This window comes from Ambystoma mexicanum, chromosome 2p (assembly GCF_040938575.1).
Source record: "Ambystoma mexicanum isolate Mex_15411 chromosome 2p, UKY_AmexF1_1, whole genome shotgun sequence".
Classification (NCBI taxonomy): domain Eukaryota; kingdom Metazoa; phylum Chordata; class Amphibia; order Caudata; family Ambystomatidae; genus Ambystoma; species Ambystoma mexicanum.
In genome coordinates this window covers 1,082,267,044-1,082,286,890 of record NC_090923.1, presented here as the reverse complement: position 1 = coordinate 1,082,286,890, position 19,847 = coordinate 1,082,267,044, and positions in this window count along the sequence as shown.

Sequence of the window (19,847 nt, the reverse complement as noted above, 5' to 3'; positions counted from 1 at the left end):
TTTTGCTTGTTTGAGTTTGTTGGTATGCTCGTTGTACCATTTACATTTGTTATTGTTTTTCCTTACTAACTTACTTTTCAATGAAGCATACTTATCTACAAATCCCTGCATATGTTTAGTGTATTTCTGTAACCTATGTTCGCAGTCATCGTTGTCTGTAAAGGACTCGAGGATCTGCAATAGGCAAGGTTTTAGTTGCTCCGACCCAATATTCTTAAAATGTCTACTCAAAACGTACAAGTGTGGGTTCCCTAGCTGTTTAGATGAGAGAGTTAGAAATATCTCGAAAGTCACCAGACTGTGGTCAGACCAGATGCAGGGCTCTGTCTTTACATGTGCTGATTGTAAGTTATTTGTGCATATCCAATCCAACTGGTTTCCCTGCGGGGTGGTGGGTTCGTTATTTATTATTTGGGAGCCCAGTTTATTCATGGTGTTTTCCAAGGCCATGGCCTCTTTGTCTTCTGGGTTCCCTCTCCACCTGTTCATATCCCCTAGTAGTAGGGTGGACGAGTTATCAGAAACCAGTTTGCTTATTTGCAAAGATACTTCATTATCGAAGTCAGAAGTTAAAGAGGGGGTTCTGTAAACCACAATGACGTTGAGACAGTCATTGGGTGTGTGGGTTAACTTTAATTGGATGGTCTCACACCCTATGCATTCAATGTTAGCTTTGAAGAGGTGTTATGCGTCCTTAGCTATTACTGCCACGTCTGCGCCCTGCCCATGATCTCTATTTTTATTATATAATATGTATCCCTCGTGAACTGCATTGATACCCACTGGGCCACTAGGGTCCTTTAGCCATGTTTCAGTGATACACATGAGGTCTAGGTCCCTATCTGTAATAAGGTCATGAACGCTATGTGCATGTTTATTTAAGGAGCGTGTATTCACCAGACCCACTTTCAGGATTACTGTATCGCATTTGCGGGTTGTTAACTGACCTGCCTCCCTGTCTGACTATTTTGTAAGCCTCTCCTTTAATGCCTTATTGCCTTTCACATGCAAATCTGCTGGGAGGCCATTCTGGAGGACACCTTCCCCTCGAATATCTTACTGAGCGACAATCCAAGCAGTTTAGCAGACACCTACCATAAAAGCCTAACAACCACCATTAATTCCGAACCCCCACTTACAACTACAACAAGACGGCCAGACAAACTATCACATTTCTGGTTTAATTATGAAATTGTAGTGCTCAGGTAAAACAAAAGATCCATGTAACACATCCACAAAAAAACACACCACGGACACTGCCAATGCCTTGCTAAAAGCAAACCAAATATACAAAGCAGCCATCATAGCTCACAAAGCTAAAGCCCTGAACACATGTATCAGTAATGCTGCCTCAAATTCCAAAGAGCTCTTTACAATACTCAGAGAGCTGAAAAATCCCACCCCACCCTCTACACAAAGTAACTCAAGCAAAGCATGGTGTACAACCATACAAAATGCTCAAGCCTCCAAAATACAAGTGCACCAAGCCAAAATCACCACCAAAAGAAAATTACCGGCCACCAAAAACTCTCTGCCACCTACCATTGAGAGCATCAGTGACAATACTAACACCCAATTCAAATTCTCCCTAGTTAGTTAAGCCCAAGTGCTAGACACCATATCCAAATTAAAACCCTCTAATTGTAAAGGAGATAGCTTTCCAGCACACTTAGTCAAACTGTGTGCATCCACTCTCACACCAATCATCACCAAATTTGTTAATGCATCTGTCAGCAAAAATACCGTCCCTGACAGCATTAAGGAAGCCTGGGTTAACCCGCTCCTAAAAAAAAAACATCTCTGGATGCGACAATACCCACGAACTACTGTCCCATAATGATGACTGTCCCGTTCCTTCTTAAAGTAATTGACAAAATAGCCCATTCGCAAATTCAATCTCACCTTGAACAAAACCACCTCCTAGGAGCTTAACAATCTGGTTTTCGTCCAAATCACAGTACTGAAACAGCACTTATGGATCTAAAAACCCAGATGGATTCCATAAGAGACGCTGACAAACTATGCATACAACTCCTATTAGACTTGTCTGCAGCATTCGACCTAGTCGACCATGACAAACTTTGAGCTACTCTAGCGAAGGACTTCCAGTTCTCGCAAGAAGCCACTTCGTGGGTCAAATCTTTCCTCGCTGATCAAACATCTCGTGTATCCATCGGTAAGGAGGCCACAGACCCCATCGCGGTTCCACTTGGTGTCCCCCAAGGATCCTGTCTATCTCCCACGCTATACAATGCATACACCAAGCTATTATTTGCTGCACTGGACGCCATGGGTGTCATTTATACGAATTTCGCCGATGACACCCAGATTCTAATCCCTATCACTGGGAACTATGACCAGGACACACCGCTGATTAACTAAATCTACGCAATAATCCAAAACTGGATGGCGCTTAACAGTCTCTGTCTCAATGATGAGAAGACTGAGATACTCATCATAGGCTTCCCTGCCAGAATCAATGCCCTCCACACTGATTATTCAGCTATTACTATTGATGGCACCTTCATTCCAGTCCTAAAGCAGGTTAAAACATTAGATCTACTTATACGCTAATCTAACAATGTCCAAACATCGTGAATGCGCTATCCTCAGCCACCTCCTACACAGCCAAATTGATTGCATTAAGCCGTCAATTCCTTACACCACAGAACTGCAATGCGTTAGCTAGGGCACTCATTGTATCAAAGCTAGACTACTGCAATGTTCTACTGCTACTGCTAGGCACCTCAAACTCTAACTTGGCCAAACTGCAATTGCTGCAAAACAAAGCCCTGCAATCAGCCCTTGGACTAAAAAAATCAGACCACATTTCCAATACCAGGAGGGAAGCCCATTGGCTTCCCATAAAAGCCAGAATCATATATAAATCACTCACTATCACGCATGAATGTCTCGCTAGGAAGGCACTGACATACCTCAATAACTCTATCTCTCTGAACAAGACAGCTAGAGTACCCAGATGTAATAAACATGCACTTCTCTCTGTACCACTCTACAAATGCACTAGAGCTGGGGGAAGCAGCTTTCCAGTAATGGCACCTAAGCTTTGGAACACACTCTACCTTTACTCACCAGAAACGAGCCCTCCCACCAATTTTTCAAGAAGTCCCTAAAAACCTTCTTATTTAACAAATTCTAGGCTACTACACCTGTCCCTCTATCTAATTGATCGTAATACCAACCTATCGATGCCAGCTGTAAATAATACTTCTTAAATGGTACACACTGCTTTCATGTGTAAATGTTATTGCCTATAAATGCATCTATTCTTGACCAAGATGCAAATGTTATTGCCTATAAATGTATCAATTTCTGCCTAAGATGTCTGTAACTACGCCATGACACCCACGGGTTTGGGTGTATAATGAAGACAATAAACAAATAAATAAATAAATAAATAAATAAATAAATAAATGGAAGGAGAGACTACAAGACACATAGTGGGGAAAATAGCAAGATCCTGACATAACATTGAATCATTGGACACTTAAGAGAGACTGGAAGAGCCCCTTAAAGAACTAAAGTGATTAATTAAGAATATACCAAGGAACTATATGAAAAGAAGTTACTAAGTCCGAGTAAGCCTGACCAGGAGAAGGGAGTCATTCTTTTGCAGCCCTTTTTGTAGGCTGACCCTTTTTCTTTAGTTGTAGGATCAGTGCTGGTTAGTTTCTGGATGGATAAACGGATTAGTTTGATTTGGACAACATCACTGACGACGAGTACCATAGATAGATTTCTGTTAGGCAGGGAATCCCCCCTTGCTATATGATAGATAGGCTTTTTTTCTACTAGTTTAATATAGAGTTGGTTAAAAATTGCACCCCTTTGTCCAGCTCCTTCTTTTGGCCTACCACAGTAGCCAGAGAATAATGGTGAAGCAGCCCATCCATGTTATGCTATCTTATGTCATGTTTTTTAGTTTTTATACTGTGCACCTAACCACTGTAGTGGTGCAAAGCAGACCTTAGTCTGTGGGGTGAGAAGGAAATGAGAGTAAAGTTAAGGAGGAATTGGCAATAGCCGGGGAGAAAAGCGGGTTAGAGGGCAATGGTAGCAAGGATGGGGGTGGGGAGAGAAAATGAGGATTGCGTGGTTCAGTGAGCTGGGATACATGTACACTAGTATACGTTTAGACCAAGCGAAAATGAAAAGCATCAGAAGCTCTCCGTAAACAGGCAAATTCATTATTGTGCCAGTTAAGGAGTGCAATGTGTTGTAGGTTTAGTTTTAAATAGGTAATGAATGTGTGATGGCCTGGAGATGTGCCCAGGAGTTCCTGGATGTTGTGGAGGCGTATAGCCCAGATATTCTTATTCTATCCCTTATGAGGAGTCTTTGAGATACCTGGTGCTACTGAGCAAGCTGACAGAGGTGTTGGCGCCAAGCATTGGCTGTGTGCTGAAAAGACAAGTTGGCAGACACAAAAGAGCGAAATAGCAAACAAATCTCCCCCACCTGGAGCCATATTCTGACAGTGTCCAGTGGCAGGAAGCAAGTGAGAGTGCACACCATTATGCAACCGGAAGGCCTGACCTTATGTTTTGCTACAGTGGGAACAATGGAAACAGGATGAAAGGTGTTGTACGGTGCTGAGTTCTGACGGGTGAAGTAGGTGCTCCTTCTGGATGCGGGAGCTATATCCCTGGTAGGCCACAGTGCAATATCCATATATAGGAAGACAGAACATCCCTTGAAGTGTAGTATGAGCGTAGCGAGTCACAGCAACTTACAGGCAGAAAGTCAGGCAAGCCTAAGCTAAGAAGGGACTGCAATGGTTATTTCTGCCTGAGACATCATTAGACATGGCCCTTAGTAACATTGGCCAGGGAAATAGGCACACGTGCAAAGTGCACAGGTGCTAACGGCAGAGAAGAAGAGAACTGAATGAGGCGAGATGCAATAATGTACCAGCCATATGGGCAAGTGGTAAATCAAGACTAGATGAGTGAAACAGAGGTAGGTTGGGGTCCCTGGGGTAGAGGGCAAGCCGGGGGGAGGGCCCATGCTGGGAAATACACCCTAATATATCAAGTATACTTGAGGTTCACGAAGCAACTCAGAAAGTCTGTTGCCCAATTCCGGCTGAGAAACTGGAGTGAAGGGGCTTATCCCCAGTATACAGAACGCAAAGCTGACAGATCAAGACTGTTGGCAAGACGAGGAGCAAGGATGGAAAACGTCCCTCCATGGAGTCGAAAAGCGAAGAGTGGGTCCCCAAGCACCAAGGCCATAATATAATCCAACCCGGGATTCCCAAGCCTACGCCGAAATGAAAGCCTCAGGTCATGGCGAGCATGGGTCTATTCTAAGTGGAAAGCTCCTTTAAGCGTGCAGGTTCTTAGAACTGAATAATCCCTCAGGGAAAGCGCTAGAGGCTGTCAAATGTCATATAACATGTTACAATGGTGTAAAACAGTTTATTAAGCAGGAATACACAAAGTACAATGTAGGGTTGAGCAATAATCTTCATTTGAAAGATGCAAGTATGCTACTTATAAAAACGATTAGGTGCTGGGAAATCATACATTCGAGAGTGGGGGAGCGGGTGGGTACAGCAACATAGGATAGAAACAAATAATATCAGTGGAAATCACTGGTGATCAAAGAGTTGCGGCCAGAAAACGCACCAACAGTTCTCACGTAACCCGCTAGACATCTGCCATTATGCTTAGAATTCTCTATTCTATAATAGTGGGAGGAACAATAAAATGAACGTTGCAAAGTTACAAAGCTTACAAATGTCACAGCAGAATTGTGGCTGGAGCTAGTCACCAAAAGGGTAGAGTCAAATACTAGCACAGCAAAACTTTGAAGTCTGCTGGACAAAGAAGGATGTATTCTAAAAAAAAAAGACAGCTCAGCAAGTTATGTAAGTGTTACCAAGATCTGCGAGTAATCTGAAGAACAGAAGACCACATCTCATCACTTCACCAGGGTACATGAAAGAGGCACCATTTAATTGTGTAAAAAACACATTTTCGCGCATTACAACAATGGTATGGTATAGTATAGGAATTTATAGCGCGCAACTGTGACCCCAAAGGGTATCCTGGCGTTAAGCAGAAAGTGAGAAGTGTGCAAGAGAAGAAGATTGCATGAAGAGAAGGAATATAGCCATGCACAACCAGGTAGGTAACCTCTCAGTGGAAACAAAAACGTTTTTAATGGTTTCCTAAAGGCTAGATAGCCCTCAGTTGCCCGAAGAGGCAATGGAAGAGTATCCCATCATTTTGGTGCTGCCACTGAAAAGGCACGGCTGCCCAACATACTCTTTTGGAAACGCAGGACTGTCAAAAATAACCTGCCCGCGGAGCGCAGTGTTCGAGACAGTGTATATTTACAATCTTTTCCTAAAGGTACCTGGCATCTTTGCCACAGTATGCCTGATGTACTAGGCAAAGAGTCTTAAACTTGATTCTGGCATCAACAGGGAGCCAGTGTCGTTTTCTGAGCAATGGGGAGGCATGAGTCTACCTAAGAGAATTGGTAGCAAACCTTGCGGCTACATTCTGCAAATCCTGCAGACGATTTATGTGGTATTTAGGCTGTGCCAACAATGTAGCACTACAATAACCTAGTGCCCCAGAAATGGAGGCTAAGATCAACGGGAGGATTGTCTGTAATATTTTCGGTGTCACGTGGCCCCCACTGCATCTGGCCCTAACCTGAAGTGTCGGGGTCAGGGATTCTGAAATGTGTATCCCTAGGTATTTCACTGATTGAACTGCTGCTGGGAAAGGACGAGTTCCGATGACCTACAGTCTGCAGGTCCAAAGGTTTTTTGAGACTGGAGGACTGATAATCTCAACTTGGGACTTTTCCCTGCTTAGTTTGAGCCAGTTCTGATTCATCCATTGGCCAGATATAGTTAGATTCTGATCAGTTCGATAAAAACAATTGAGTATCATCTGCCTACGAATAGAAAGAACATCCAAAAGACGGGATGATATTCATCAAAGGTTTTATGTATGCATTAAACAAAATGTATACATTCATCCTACAGAGACTTCTCCCGCTTTATAAGGAGGCAGGGGCACTGTCTGAGATCTACAGGAAAGGAACGATCTTAGCCACAGCAGGGCTGTGCCTGAGAAACCACTCTCTTTGAGCTGTTTACACAACAGGCCATGGTCACTAGTATTGAACGCTGCTGACAGATCTAGGAGTATCAAGAAAGCTGTCGGACACCTGTCAGCAAGCCTAGTCACATCATCAGTGACTGCCAAGAGCACTGATATGGTACTCATGTCAGGCCGGAAACCGGATTGATGGAGGTCTAATCTAGTGGAGGTCTAATCTGCGATGGAAGCAGCTAGTAAACCACCCACAGTAGCCTGTGATACTTCCAGATGGAACTGTTTCAAACTGACAATTGTCAGTTGGTACAATAAGTGGCGTCTTTAGATATATCTATAATGTGCAATACATAATATATAATACATAGAAGGACCAATGGAACCGGTAAACACTTGCGTGCATTTTCATATATACTCCTTCCCCCAAGTCAACAGTAAAACCCCTGAAGTAGATATCTATGGCACAGGCAATGCTGCCTTGCAGTCATTATTCCTGCAGTTAAAGCGCATTCAAGGTCCTCCTGCCGCCAAACTTCACCCCCCTCTAAAATAAATACTGTACGTGATACAATAGTGAAACCAATAACACTGAAATATGGTATTACTCCATTGCTGAAAGACAGCAAAGGTTCTGTGAACAGACCAAGAAAATAATCACAGAAATGCCACCATTGTAGCAAAGTGCACAGAGCAGAGAAACCGAGACCACAGACAACAAAAGCAAATAACATTGGTTAAATAAAGAAACTGTAGTTCTTGAGGTAGAACAAAAGGATTTGCCAAAAGGCCTCCCTGGCTTAAATACTACAAAATGAATAGATTGTCGGATGATATACGATCCGCAGCCATTTTGGACCAAACCCATCTACAGCCGAAAGCCACAAGAGGCTCCTCTTGCAACTCCAATCAGGAATAAATCACCTCATCCCAGCACAGCAGGGGCAATACCAGTGAGACCAACCACTGATGGACTAGACTATCAGGTGACACAAGCATGCATCATCCCTTCTGAACTTCCAAGGGGTGTCCAGCCAGGGGTGTCCCAGTGAAGGGCGTAACAGTGAAGGGTGAAGACCAGCCCTTGACCAGCCTGTTTGCCTCTTAGCCTTTGAGCCCATGAACCTTTGCCTTTCTCTCTGTTGCACCTGTGAGTTCCTGAAGCTTCCTAATTACTGTCGTGTCACTCCAAACTGTGCTACTAATCTATAATGTATTCACTCCTGCTCCTCCTGCTGCTCCTACTCACTCCTCTCTATGCTTTCTCCAATCAACTACAACTTCCTCCTTTCCTGTCCCTATTAGAAAACTCACCACTCGATTCTCCCGCTACTCTATTTCTCTTCCACCACTTTCCAACAAACAAAACCGACAAGCTAACTCCTCGAACGCCTATCCACCTCGCCTCTCTTCCTCTGAGACTCAAATGCTCTTTTCCTTACCTTATCAACTAAACATTACATTTTAGAAAGCTCAGTCTGTATGCAACAAACCCTCCCTTATCACTGACTACTTTCACTCCAGCTCTCTTACCCTAGACCTACTTGCTATCATTGAAACCTGGATTTCTACATCTGACACTGCAGCTCTGGCAGCCCTACATGACTCCAAACTATCCTGTGCTCTCTCTCCTCGACTGACTGGCAGAGGTGGATATGATGGTTCCATGTGATATAATCGCGGCAAAAATTGCTGTCGTAACAAAATATCGTGGCAAAAATGCTGCCGTTTTTGCACCACAGTCCATGAAAAACATGCGGGGGACACCTCCGCAACCCCTGGACCCATTATACCATTTAAGGGGGGCGGGGGACACCCCTGGAACCCCCACTCCCCTTAAATGGTATAATGGGGCACACTTTTACTAGGTCAAACGGTAGCATTTTTGCTGCGATATTTTTTTACCGCAACATTTTTGCTGCAATTATATTACCTGATACCGATATGACAAATCAACTTCTGGGGCACCATTGGTCCAGAGATGAATATTGATTTCTAAACCATCAATCAGCCCCACACCTCTTGTACATCAGAAGGGATCCAAATAGATTGGAAACACAAGCAAATTATAAACCTCTTTGTCAAATTTTTGTAATGTGGATGGAACAGCAGGCTTCTCTCCACAAGGTGGTGGATCTTTGGTTAGTTGCACACAGCGAAAATACAATTAGTATCCAATGAAAAAGGGACTGTCCAGTCAAGGTTGTATACAAATATCTACTTTATTATTATCACAACTGACAGTTCTGGCACACTACAAAACACAACCAACCCTGTAAAGGAACACAGAGGACAGACAGTTTCAATTACAAAAGGGGATGCACTCTGGATACTATCTGGAGCATAGTCGGTAAAATAATTAATCACAATAGATCAAGGATACTTGCTTTCAGCACAATGGGAGAAATAGGTCATAAAATGCCACTAGGGCCTTCATAGAAGGACCAGGGTGACAGAACCACAATGTATTTTCTGCTTGTAGAAGTTCTTGGTGTTCGGGCAGGCAGTTCGGCGAAAGAGGCTGGACGTATGGCTGCAGGCTGGCCTACTTGGCGGCAGGCTGGCCTACACGGCAGCTTGTGGTCAGGAATCACTGTCTCAGTGCTGGTTGGTGGGTCTGAAGCACTGGTTGAGGCGTCTTGGATGACATTAGCGACTCCAACATGACAACAGTCCGTGGTGCAGCCGGTTGCAGCTCGAGCTGCTCGACGGCTTGAAAATGTCCTTTAAGGGGGATGCTGGTTGATGCATATTGATCCACTACTCCTAGCTTCTTCACTGAGCTTGAGTCATCCTTTAAAGCGCACAGCTCAAAGCTGAGGAGAGTGTTGCGGGCACCGGCCTTGTCCTTGGTTTGGTTCAGATACTCTCTGGTACTTCCCATCTAGGAAGTTTGCTGCAGAGCCTTGCAGGCACACTGTGTGCTGACTGCGTACAGTTCTGGAGTTGCTTGGAGGGTCCTCTGGATTCAGTATCTCCCTCTGTTCCCTGGGAGATGTAAAGGGGAGGGATCTTGCTTCCCTCTTGAAAATCCTAGCCTTCCTTCACTTGCAGAAGCTGTAAGGCAGACTGTACTTTCAGGCAGGGTCCAAATGAGTTCTTCTGGCTATTCCTTGCAAAGTCTTCAGATGATCTTCCAAAAGAGGGGCTCAGTGCTCTTTTAATGCCAAATGGACCCCAGTGATTGGTGTAGGCTAAGCCTATCTTAATGAACCAATCCTGGGTTTGCCTACTGTAGAATCCTGTAGCAGACATGACAGCTCACTGTCATTGATACCAAGAGGTGGGAGCTGGCTTCAGGTTGACACAGATGCATATCAAAGGTGTTGGGGTTTCCTGTCTTTTGTTAGCCCTCCTACCAGGCCTCTTGTGAGCCTATTTAAGTTAACTCTCATCAGTATGAGTCAATGCCACCAGCAGGGCCAACAAAGTATAGGGCGGATCTATGGAGCCTTTATTATTGAATTAGGCTGGACACGGCAGGAGGAAGGTTCTGCCCTCCCCCTTTTGAGTTGCCTTGATGTACTCCTTGGTGTCACATTCCAACTAAATGTGACAGGGAGGACTGAGCCTGTAGGCTGTGTCCACCCAGAGTGCACAGGTCTATGTGTATGTCATGTAGTGAGCATAGGAAAATGTGTGCAGATTAGTGCCACACATTTTCCAGAGGTTGATCTACCATCATTTCATTTCACACACATTTTTTTAAATGCAGTTGACCGCACACCCACCGTGCAGATGGTCAAATTCCTCACAGCAGAGGCATTGAACACCAGCTCTCTTCCTGCCTCAATGCCTGCCAAATCCCCAGTGTCACGTCCACTCCTACCTCTTTTGAATTCACCATCTCTACTATTGACCAGCCTTACTCGGTTTACATCATCTCTATCTATCACCCTCCTGGTCCCACTGGACCATTCTTTGATGACCTTGTGCAACTCCTTGATTCTCTTTCCACTAAACATCACCTCATTCTCATATGCGACTTTAACCTTCCCTCTGCAACCGCTTCTCAGAAATCCTGGGTAACCCCATTCATACGCTCTGTCTGCACAGACATGGATCGGCTGCTGCGCAAATGGAGGCGTACCCACTCACATGAGGAACTGCAACTCTACCCCTATGCCCTCAACTCCCTCAAGTCCACTCTTGATAGAGCTAAAAGGGAATTCTACCTAACCCTTATTGACTCTCACTCCAACCATCCTTGCTGGCTACAGGGCACCCTAAACTCACTCATCACTCCTTCTAAGTCTATGACTATCAACTCCACTCTTACAGCTAATGACCTGGCTGAATACTTTGCTGCAAAACATTACCAAAATTAGAGACTCTCTCCTGACCTTCCTCACTCTCCCTCCTCCTACATTTTACACTCCACCTACTCTCTACCATCATCCTCTGCCTCCATCTCCCACTTTAGGCACACTAATACTGATGAAGTGCTATCTCTATTGATGAAGGCTAACCCCTCTTGTGCCCCATCAAACCCTATTGCTCCTCAGCTAGTCAAGCCTATTGCCCTTATGGTTGTCTCTTAGCTCGCTGAGCTCTTCAACCTGTCCTTCAACTCTGCTTGCTTTCCTCTGTTTTTAAAACAGCCAAGGTCATCCTTCTCCTAAAAAGCAATGGGCTGACCCGAACTTACCGGCTAACTTTCGCCCTGTGTCTCTCCTTCCACACTACTCTAAAGTGATCAAAAGGGTTGTGTTCAACTGTCTAACCAATTTCTTAGATATCCACAATTTTTGAGACCCACTACAAACAGGTTTTCACTCCTGTCACTACACGAAAACTCTTCTCATGAATGTGTCCAACTCCATCGCTACTGCTGAAGACGCAAACCTATCCTCTATACATGGAGTGCCCTTCCATCATCAACCTACCTGTCGGCCATCTTTGCAATGATTGTCAAATGTGTAAAAATTTCTAATACAATATAAGAAAAGGCGCTTGCTTTGAAGATATGAAAGGGGTGCCAAGGAGGCGAGCAGCCACTGATTCCCGATCCATATGCAGCTTGTACATCCTATGCTGAATTCCACATACAACCAGACATTTTTGGTTTGTCATTCAAAACTTAAATAACTTAGGCTATTGTGACTGCAAGTTGGGACGTAGGAAGAAATAGTCTGCACATGTGCACTAATTAGGCATAGCATTAGGCCTAGCAAGGCCTAAGTGATTATTTCAAGGCACTGTGCCATAGAGGAGGACTGGATGCCGCAGCCATTAACAAGGCAGAAAACCACCAGTGGAAAATAGAGTCAGCCGGCCCTTCAAACCTTGTCCCCTCAGAGACCTCCTCCAGAAAGACAAAATGGTGCCATTACAAATATGGCAGCCATTCTGAGAAGGGTGACTACTATTTCTGTGCAGTTACAGTATTGCAGTCCTTCTGAGATGTACAGTTAAAGGATGTAAGTGCCTTCATGGGGCCAGCTCATCTGGGCCCTTATGTGTGTCTCTTTCCCTGCAAGTATGCTGACCCCTGCATACAGGTTATGGTAAAGTAGGACAGTTATATGCTAGGTATGTAGCCAGTTATGGTAAAACTGCCCTGTTGTGTGCTAGGAAAGCATGACGGGTACCATAACACAGCCCAGCTATCTGCTTGGTTTGCAGAGAATTATAATAAAACAGCCTAGCTGTGGGCTAGGTATGCAGACAGTTACGCCAACGTATCCCAGCTGTATGCAGACAATTATGGTAAAAATGCCCATATAGGTGCTAGCTATGCAGGTCGGTATGGTTAAACAACCCAGCCCATGTGCTAGGCATGCAGACGGTTATCCTTACACAGCTCCGCTATGTGCTAGGTATGCAGCTATGGTAAAACAGCCCGCTATGTGCTAGGCATGCAGACGGGTATGCTAACAAAGCTGCGCTATGTGCTAGGTAAACAGTTATGGTAAAACAGCCCAGCTATGTGCTAGGTGTGCAGACGGTTACGCCAACGTATCCCAGCTGTCTGTTAGGTAGGCAGACAATTATGGTAATAAGGCCCAAATACATGCTAACTATGCAGGTATGGTAAATAAAAAAAGCCCAGCTATGTGCTAGGTATGCAGACGGTTATTCTAATACAGCTCTGCTATGTGCTAGGTATGGAGTTTATATGGATATTGATATTTTATTTGATTCACCCTTGTACACAAGTGTTTCAGAGGGCGACAAGGCAAGGGAGGGGAACAGAGGAGAACAAAAAAACGATCTTACTAGGCCCAGTGACATTGAGAACGCGCAAGTGCATGGGAGAGGGGGAGGGGAAAAGTGCATGGGGAAGAGGAAAGTGCGGAGCAAAGGAGAAACAGATAAATAATAATAAATAAATAAGTGCACGTTTTGGCAAAATAGACAAGCTATGTGCTAGGTATGCAGATGGTTTTGTTAACACAGCTCCGCTATGTGCTAGGTAAGCAGGTATTTATGGTAAAGTAGCCAAACTATGCACTAGGTATGCAGTCCGGTATAATAATAAACCATCGCAGCTATGACCTAGTTGTGCAGGCAGTTTGGAAGAAAAGGTACACTTTTGGTAGACGTGTTTATCAGAATTAATCAGTAGTTTGTCTGTGTGCAATATATATATAGGTGGGTCTTGTGGGGTCGTCTCGATTTTGTGTTGGATGTTCTAGGGTGCGAGTTATTAAGGTAACCCACTGAAACGCAATAGCTATGTGTTTGGTATGGAGAGTAACCCTGGGGTGATAACCCGGTGTGTAAGGCACAGTGAGGCCGTCTTGTGCCGGGTATTTAGGCAGTAGTAATACACTAATCTGGTTATATGTTTGTTGTTATGCATGGAGCATGAGGCATTATGTCTACGAGTTTGATATGTGGGTCATTGGAGGTGCACAGTGTTTGCAGTGTTGCCAAGCAGTGGGGTATTACGGCTGTGTGAAACCTATACGCACAGACACATGCAAAGTGACAAGATGTTGCTCTATGAGAAATAATGAGATCCTTTGGGAAGTAACCCCGAAGTGGTCCCTGCAGAGATCAAATAAGGGATGATACCTTAGAGACAGTTAAAAGGTGCTGCAAATCTTATTTTTATGCAAGGAGGTATTGGGGACAGTAGAACGGGGTGAAAAAGGGATTTTAGCGATGCGTCTATGTAAGCAAACAATAGACGGTGCGTTGTTGAGGTTACCCGTGTGTGAGTATCAGAGCTCAATGTATGTCAGTGTATCTTCAAAGGGGTGTCCAATTTTGATAACACTGAAAGCAGTTTAAAAAATTATACAAAGCGCTATCTTGGGGTTACTTAGATTTAAGGTACCCTGGAAATACAGTATGCATCATTTATTCACTTGCATGGGTTACTAAATGTGATACACATAAGATCCTGCTAGATATATAAAGAGAAAAAATGCACCTCTCTAGGGCAATCTAGTTGGAGACAATGATGGATCCTAATTATGAAATAGATTAAATGTGCTTTGCTGTGCTCACTAGTTCAGGGACAACAATGTGTGATGCAAAGAAACGGTGCCCTTTCTATGGAAAGCTATATGTGAGACAATATAAGGCATGTAGAAACAAGTTGCAAAATTGGGGCCTGAGGTGCCTGGGTGCAGGTGGCACAATTCAGGTGTACATTAATAGTTGGCTCTTACCTAATTGTAGCCAGAGTTATGGACCAGGAGTCATCGCAGGGCTAGGGCATCAGGCAAGGATGCACCCCAGCCATATGCCCTTTGCCGGTGTCTTGTGGAAGGCTGCCCTTTGAGGATTTCCAGGTCACATGACCCATGATTTGGGCCAATCAAGAAGCCAGGAGGAAGCTGCAGAAAAAGCTTTTAAAGCAGCAAAATGCAAATGGGCTGTAAAAAAAGGTGGATGGAGCATCCTGGACTCCTTACCTTGTGTTTTTCTGCAGCAGTGAGACTACTACCACGTGCAGAAGGTTGGAATGGACTCTCTTTTCTTCTGGGTCACATGACCAGCTATATGGGCCAATCAGGAGGCATGGAACGGAAAGCAAGCAGAGTGAAGGAGGGAAGGTGGTGGACTACCGAACAATGGCTTCCTTACCTTGTGTTTCTTGCAGCTGTGAGGTTGCTGCGGTGAATGCCCCTTTAAGCGCCCTATGACGTGGTTGGTCACAAGGCAACATTAATAATAGGAGACCACCCGGGTCATAGGAACAGTGGGCACGGGATGTCGTGTAGCTAAGACTGCTGTCTCTGTGTCGTTCTTCCACTGGTGGGTAGGCCTCATCTGGGCAAGGTCCTACCCCACCACACTGGCGACGAGGTGGTTGCCATGCTGGTACTAGCCCTCCTGGTTGTGATCCCGCTGCCCCCGGTGGGCCTTCCTTGCGGCACATACATCCTGCTTGCCGGGGGGCGTGGCTACGAGGGCCATGTAGGAGGACGCGATCTGGAGGAGCTCCCGAGATCCTGAAATGATCCTGGTGAAATAGTGCATAACAACGTGCCTATGACTGCTGAAAACACACATGTCGATGTGTGAACGGTCTGACTGAGCTTGGTGAACTTTTGGAAGGCGTGGGAGGAACGCTGGTGGAGTTTTGTGCGAAAAAGATAAGGAGCGCCGGGGACGGAAGACGAAACAAAATGGCTGATCAACGACCGGAAAAAAGGAAGGAGCAGGCCGCACGGTGGTCGGGCGATAGGAGCGAACTGTGTCCGCATTTGTAACTTGCGCGTAACGCAGGTCCTCTGGGTCATGTCTAATAGAACAGTGAGACCGAAGGCGAAGCAGCCAACGTTGGACGACTTCGCCAAGACGTCCCCTGGTCCGGAAAGTTCCAAGAGCAAGGACAAGTTGCCTACGGGCAGCATGCCTTTAACGGTACTAACCAAGAGGTCCTGGCTGTGATTGCGGACTTGAAGGCGGCCTGGGAAGCTAAGCTTGAACTGGCCGTAACTGAGCTGAAAACGGCATTGGACCTAAAGGTCGGTGAGGTGCAGGAGGAGGTGAATTTACTCCGGCAGGACGTCAGGTCCTTGGCGGAGCACACTGAGACCCTCGAGAAACAGGTGAGCCTGAACACCGCAGATTGTGCCTCCCATAAGGCCGAATTGCATGCTCTGGTGCAGAGAGTGGGCAACTTGGAGAACAGGGCGCAGGAGGTGGAAGGACGCGCCCGACGGAATAACATTCGCATCGTGGGCCTGCCCGAAGGATCAGAGGGCCACGATCCCACGGAGTTCATCGAATCTATGCTGTTGCAGGAGATACCCGGAGGAGCCTTATCTCAAGGGTTCGTGGTGGAACGTGCGCATAGAGCTCTAACAAGGAGGCCGCCGCCGGGAAACCCGCCTAGGCCAGTAATTGCCAAAATCCTTAATTACCGGGACCGGGAGAGGATACTAGAACACTTCCGCAAGGGAGGAACGATTACACGAGGAGCGGCAAACATAACGGCCTACCCGGACCATACCCTGACTGTGCAGCATAGCCGCATGAACTTTGGGACGGTAAAGCGGAGATTGAGAGAGGCGGGCCATAAATACATGTTGCTGTATCCGGCGATATTGAAAGTTTTTCATAAACACAAAACTTTGTTTTTTGAGACTCCGGAGGACGCCATGGGATGGCTCGCCGCGCAGGGATGTCCCCAGGAGCCTGACATTCGGACGGGAAGAGGAGATGGAGGAGATAAGTAGTGCACGAGGAGGGTGCTACAAGATGGCGCAGAATTGGTCTCTGGGACTTGATTATAGTCATTTGAGCGGCCTTAGGCAGAGAAGGTCAGACTGTTGCACAATATATTATGAGCACTGTGACTATTGATATATTTAGGGGAGCCTTGCAGAGCGGATCTCCTTACCCCACTTAGTAACTTTAGTTAAGTGGCCATTAGGGCGACTTCACCCTACTGAGCTCTGGGCATTGGTTGGTGCTTGCAGGGCTAGATGTGGGGGTGCCTGAGTTCCATGGATGGAGCTGGGCAGCAGTTGGGGAGTGTGGTGTTGGGGAAGGGATGGGTAGAGGGTGGGGAGGGAAGTGGTGAGTTTGGGGTGTGTATAGTTATGGGGAGTTCGAGTTTGTACATGAGGCTACAAGAAAAAGCCAGAGGGCTGTATCTATATCGCGTGGGCAGGTGGGATTTGCTGCACAGAAGGGGGGAGGATACTTATGAGCTATGGGGGATCTTAAGATCGTAACGTGGAATGTCAGGGGACTCAATAGTTACTTAAAGAGAACCAAGGTCATGATGTATTTGAAAAGACAGAAGATTGATATTGCACTGTTGCAAGAGACGCATCTGACTTGGGAAAAGTTGGAAATGGTGGGGAAGAAGTGGAGAGGTACTGTAGTGGGCTCTCCGTATTCTGTCTACGCTAGGGGAGTGTTGGTCTGGGTGGCACCGCACGTTCCGCTCCAACTTACACAAGAGGTGGTGGATACGGAGGGGAGGATGGTCATATTGAAGGCACTGGTGGAGAATAAGGAGGTGTGCATTGTAAATATGTATGCCCCCAATCAAAACACGGCGGCATATTTTAGGACCCTGTGTACCAACCTGGGTGCGTGTGTGGGTGGGGCGGTTATTTGGGGAGGGGATTTTAATTGTGTGCTGAACCCCAGGGTAGACAGATCTGATGATAAGATTGATAGGCCCACCCCAGCGGCCAGGGCATTACAGACACTGCTCGACGACTTCGGGCTGGCAGATGTTTGGAGGCTGAAACATCCTAATGAGGAACAGTATTCACATTACTCAGCCCCGCAACAACTGCATAAAAGACTTGATTATTTTTTTGCCACGCCAGATGTGGTGGTAGAGACCACCCAAATAGAATACAAAGCGAGGGTCCTGTCAGACCACTCGCCTCTGGTCCTGGGATGGCAGTACTGCCGCCCCAGAGTGCAGATACCGATGTGGCGCCTCCGGGCTGAGGCGCTCAAGGATCCGGTCTTCAGAGAGGATATCAGGGACGAGATCACACATATTTCGAAGAGAATGCTGGCAGTGTGGATTCAGCGGGCACGCTCTGGGAAGCCTTTAAGGTGGTATTGCGGGGTGCTGCCATTGCTAAATCAAAGGGCCTGCAGGGTGGGGTCCTAACAGAGTTAGGGGAAGCTGAGGATGAACTGGAATGGGAACTCAATAGGGGAGGGGGGGATGCGGAGCCAGTACTTAAACTACAGCAGCGGTGTGCGGAACTTTGGGAAAGGCTCTGCAACCTCAACTATAAGAAGTATGTTGAGAGACAGCATGCAGGTGGGGATAAAACGGGCCGTCTCTTGGCGTGGTTATACAAGAGTGAAACCCCTAGGCCCCAGATTAGGACGATAACCAGAGAGGATGGAGAGGTAGCGAACACCCAAGAAGGAGTCAATGAGGCATTCTTAGATTATTACAGGGCACTATATGAGGACAAAGGGGGGGGGGCAGCCGAGAGGAGATAAGGGAAACTTTAAGAGATATGGATTACCTAAGATTAGTGCCGAAGAAAGAGAGGAGCTGGATGCACGGATTACTTTGGAGGAATTGGAAGAGGTGGTGAGGCAGCTGCCCACCAGTAAGACCCCGGGTGTGGACGGACTCCCTAGCAAATTTCATAAAGCATATAGAGAGGAGGTACTCCCCCCCATGCTAGAAATGCTTAATGAATCGTTTGAGGTGGGCCGGCTGCCGGAATCGCTTAGAGAAGCGATAATAATACCGCTCCCTAAGCCTAACAAACCAGGGCATAGCTGCGGCTCCTATAGGCCCTTGTCAATGCTGAACCAGGACGGCAAGATATTGACGGCGGTCCTGGCCAATAGATTGCGGAGAGTTATTAGTAAATTGATACATTCGGACCAAACAGGTTATGTCCCCAACAGAAATATAACCCACAACCATAGGCGACTCCACCGGGTGATTGAATGGGGGAGCAAGAGCAAGGGTGAAATGGCGGTTGTGTCCCTAGATGCAGTCAAAGCTTTCGACTCAGTCAGGTGGTCGTGGTTGCTGGAGGCCCTGAAGGAATACGGGATGGGACCGGGCTGTGTTAGGTGGGCGAAGTTGCTGTACAGTGAACCGCTGGCTATGGTACGTACAGGAGCGGTGATATCCGAGAGGTGGCAACTTAGCAGAGGCACCAGACAAGAGTGCCCCTGGTCCCCGATGTTATATATTCTGGCCCTGGAGCCCCTGGCAGTGTACCTTCGACAACAATATGACATGATAGGCATTGAGGCAGGGGGAGAGAAACACCTAATATCCCTGTATGCTGACGATTTGCTATTATATTTGAAATATCCGGAGGAAAATCTTCAATATATTCTGGAGGTAATGGAAAGGTATGCAGAACTGTCTGGCATAGCGGTGAACCCCAAAAAATCAAGCATGTTCCCATTGGGTAGCTACAGAGGAACCCTTCCGGAGCGGTTGCCATTGTTGCCGATACCATGGGCGGTTGGTTACTTCCGCTTCCTCGGAATAGATGTGTATCACACGGTAGAGGAGGAACATTTGCACAACACCGAGGTGGCTGTGGGAAAAATCCATACAAGCATGAAGTTTTGGGAGAAGTTGCCGTTGGCGATGATGGGACGGGGGGCGATGCTCAAAATGGTGGTCCTACCCAAGCTCTTACATTTTTTCAGCAATATTCCGTACATGATACCTAAGAAGTTTTTTGCCAAGCTGAATAGTATGTGGAGAAACTTCCTATGGCATGGCACTCGGAATAGACTGGCGCTATGGAAGTTGCAGAATTTCTATGAAAAGGGGGGTATTAAGCTGCCTAATTTTGAGGCCTATTATGTAGCTGGTCAGTT